Below are 4,532 nucleotides of genomic sequence, written 5' to 3' on the forward strand. Positions count from 1 at the left end.
AGTTCTTTTTAAAATTTCACCACAATTTCTTGGACTACAGAATACTAGAATAACTTTATTATGTTTAAAATAATCAGCCCATGTCACTTTATCACCAAACATTATTTGTTTCAGGTTGGAATATGTTACAGAAAAAGTGTTTAATTACACAAAACGATTCCTGCATAATTGTGACCCTCCACCACGGAATGAGTCGCATGTCACCTTTGTATGATTTTCAATTTTTTACATTTTCCTAACGAGTTTTTTATGCTCTATCCAGTGGTGAAACCCGTTTTAGAAAAGAGCGAAAACTGTTTGAGTTATAAGCCTGTGACTAAGGTGACCCTCACGCTGTTACCATACACTCTCCGGACTTATATCAAGCCTAGCGCAGAACCGCGCGAGGTGACATGCGACTCATTTCATGGTGGAGGGTCACAATTATTCTTGATGTCATCGTCCTCAAGTGTAAAGTCCTACATGTACCTTCCTAGAAAGGCATGATGAGGTCACAGGGGACTCCATCCCTAATGACTTTGCGAACATCGATGTGGCCTAAAACTACCTATAAGGACAGTTAATTCAGATGCCAACTAAAGCCTGACCTCATGCACTGAATAATTTTACACAGAGTGACATCACGATTTTCAGAGTTTTGGGATTTTTAAAAATCCGTACTATAAGCAACCAGCAGAATAACGCTACTGTTGTTTAGTAAGATTCCAGCAGCAGTAATAAACACCCACCATTCTGTAACTGCCTTAAAAATACAGTTCCAACCTGATCTACTTTCTCAATGAATCAGTTTTTGCCATACCGTGCCATTTGGATTTCTGACTTGTTAAAAAAGTGACAAAGAACGTGTATTTTGCCATTGTGACACCTTTGGTGAAACTGAGCTGTAGCCTGAATTTAGTGCTCATGTTGAGTTTTACACATGAAGATTGTTAATATGTTATCACTGGAAACCAGATAGACACACTTTGGACTTAAGATACTATTGATGAAGCTCATTTATGAAACAAAGTTGCTCACATGTGCACACACACACATCCTAACTGATCCATGAACTAAAGACCAGGGCCTAGCATTGGACAAAAGTGAGTTCAGCTTACAAAGGCGGGGGTCTGGGGGCCGCGGATTTTTTTGAGATTTTTTTGACCTAAAATGACCCCCCCCAAAGAAGATTGAGCAACTAAATTATGCCTTCACCAACAAGATATTATTTCAAGTCTAGAGCCACAAAACACCGGCACAAAGCATGCTCGCGCGATGCCAGAGGAAGTGCGTGCTCAAGCAAACTGTCAAACCGATTGAGAATTGAACCGAATGGAGCACAAAACGAAAGCTGGGACTGTTTGGGTTTACCGTTTGGGAATAACAGGTTTTTGCATTTCGGCGTACACCAAATCGAGTTCCGCGTACTGGAGATGTTATTTCGGCGTAAAGTACGCCGAATGGCTTACAATGCTGGGCCCTGAAAGACTGAAACTTTTCACACAAAAATGTACTCCCATTAATACAAGTTTAGCTACCTCTCTTTGAGTGCTTTTTCACATAAATCCTACAATGCAATTAACATATACACATCAACAACATCAGCAACAGAAATGTGGTCCACAAAGTAAATAAAGCCATATCATCAAAAACATCTTCACATATAATTATCACCGCAAACAAACATTATAACCAACCAGTCACCCGAATCAATTAAGCCACTTACACTTTACTTCAGGCCACGATACACCAAACATAAAAAAACATAATCAGCCTTTTGCGCGAGATCACAACAATAATACAGAGGAAATCCCCCCCCCCCCCCACATTTAAGAGACACCGTTAAAAAACAGTTATGCTCGCTGTAGCAGATCTCATCAGGCTTTTACATGGGATAAGACCAATTGTCAGGAAACGCTGTCGTTGCTGAACTTTGGTTCGGTTTTGTGTGTTGCATGTGGTTGATTTATTTGTACTTTGTGGGAAAGTACCGATATTATATTTTGTAAACACAATATTTATGTTTGGACGAGAATGCAGGTGAACTTTCTAGTCCTGTCAAAACAAGTTGTTTACCACGTTGTTTTGAGTCGTGGGTTCGTGGCGTTCGTTCGGATTAAGTGCGTCGGCGCTTTTGATGTACGTCACAGAGAACGTCACTATTCTAGTCCGTTCTATTCATCTAATTTTAGTTGTATCATGTTCGGTCTGGAATATTCTCGAGATTGAGTATTTACTATATATGCCAGCGCGATTTGAATGTTAAAAAAGCTTCTATTTGAGTTCTGCTACGATGTGCAGTTGTATGTATGGAATGCTAAAAAAAATCCTCAAACTCAATTTGACGAGTTGTTTTCTGCTGCTGCGAAGACGGGCGACGTAGAATAAAAGAACACAACTATACGACATTTGAGAACTTGTGGCAATCTCAAGCGTCGTGTAAGACCAATTAACCCACAAGGCACGACAGCCTCTCAAAAACAATACTGCGGGGCACTGTCGAGGGAGGACGCAGACGAGGAAGACAATGCAAGAGTTGGTCAGACAACATTAAGGATTGGACCCAGCTGAGCTTCCCCGACCTACTGGTGACGGCCCCCGACAGAAATGCATGGAGAAGGGTGTCTGCCTCCTTAGCCCTCATGTCCCCCCGACGACTGTCCCAGTCAGGAGATTGATGATGATGATGATGATGATGATGATGATGATGAAGATGATGATGACGACGACGATGATAATGATGACGATGATGATGACGACGACGACAATGATGACGACGACCAAACCCTCCACTTGGACACATACCAGAGTGCTAATCCCATGCAGAGTGGGAATTTATTTCGCAGCTAAATGCTATCTACTAGCTTTTCAGAAATTAATTCACACAAAAACATCGCCTCTCTGCACAGAAAGCACTCAGGGTGTTGCTTTTTGGTATGTATCAAAGCAGAGGAATGGCCTTTAATCCCATGTAAAAGCCTGACCAGATTTGAGATGGTGAACCTAACTGACTACAAGGGAAGGACCGAGCTTTAAGATCCATCATCCAGTGTCACCATGCGGCCCGCTTTTCCTTGAGGCTATTTCAGACCTGTTTACCCAAAACTCGAAACAAGAGTACTTTCCCAAAAAGTTGAGTGTATTTTTCAAAAAGTTGGTGTACTTTGCAAGCAAAGCCATATATGGGCTAGGGAAAATGTACGTGTGGGTGCTAACGTGTTTGTGTAAGAATAGCATGTCTTGTGAACACCTTCAGAATTTAACTCCTTCCAATACAACAGGGATAAAACAATTTTATTTATCTGTCAGTTTGTAGCATTATAACCAGTGTCTTCCAAACAGATTGATAATGAAAAGATGAACTTGCCACTGACAGCTGCATCTGTTCAGTCTTCTCCCCTTTGGCTTTGCTCAAAAGTTAATCTTGTTGTCTTCATACTGTTAGTGTTACTCTCACAAAAGTGACACACACAAAATGTTTCTGCAGCACTGATACTGTTGTGCAATCTTCGAGTCTGGAAATGCACTTTTCACAGTTCGTGAAATAACATCTGCGGTTGACAGTGGCAAGTTCATTTTTACAATCATCTCAGAAAACATTGCTTCAGCACGGACTATACAGCCTTTTCTTCTGGCAGGATTTGCTTTGCGGGAATGAACTTCATAATTCCTTGGCAGCTTTCAGCGGATTTTTAGAACTGCAGTGTCGTTCGATGTCATATTTCCCAGCATGGGCAACGGAGAAATCTGATTTACAATACTAGCAGTGTGCATGACTTTTTCCCATAGTATACTCCACAATTCCTGGCTCTTTCTTATATTTCTCCAAGAAAATCTGCTGCTTCTGCTGTTTAGACTTGGTACAGTCATCCGAAACTGGCAAATTTTTCCGCTTCATTTTGCCACGATTGTCCAGACGATCGCACGTGCCAACAACTGAACGAGGTTTCCACAGCTCAAGACTCGCTGTCAGTCAGGATTATCTTCCTTAGACCGAAACCGGTATCAGTTGTACCATCCCGTAATCAGCACACCAACACCGGAAAACGTATTCTAGACTTTTTGTTTGTCGTATTTTGTGCGTGTGTCGCGTATTGTCGTACCGATAATAATTTGTAGTACAAAATACGCCCAAATCGTACTGGTAAACAGGTCTGCTATTTGTAGATGCTAATAGACAATTTTCAGAAATGTATCTGTCAGGATTGTATGGTTTATGAAAGAGTGAGTACCCTTGCTTTTTCTTGGACAAACTTACGACACATGGTTCCCTAACACGTGTATGAGACCCCCTTGCTGGTGACTGGCAGTATAATGTCACGTGGAGAAACTTTCCCACGTGACAATATTACAGTCCAGTCACTAGCGAGGCGGGTGTCTCATACACGTGTACGGGAACCACGTGTCGTAAGTTTGTCCAAGAAAAAGCGAGAATACTCACAGTCTGTCACAAACCATACAATCCTGACAGATACATTTCCGAAAATTGTCTATTAGCGTCTACAAATAGCAGACCTGTTTACCAGTACGACTTGGGCGTATTTTGTACGCCA

This window comes from Littorina saxatilis, linkage group LG9 (genome assembly GCF_037325665.1).
Source record: "Littorina saxatilis isolate snail1 linkage group LG9, US_GU_Lsax_2.0, whole genome shotgun sequence".
Lineage (NCBI taxonomy): Eukaryota > Metazoa > Mollusca > Gastropoda > Littorinimorpha > Littorinidae > Littorina > Littorina saxatilis.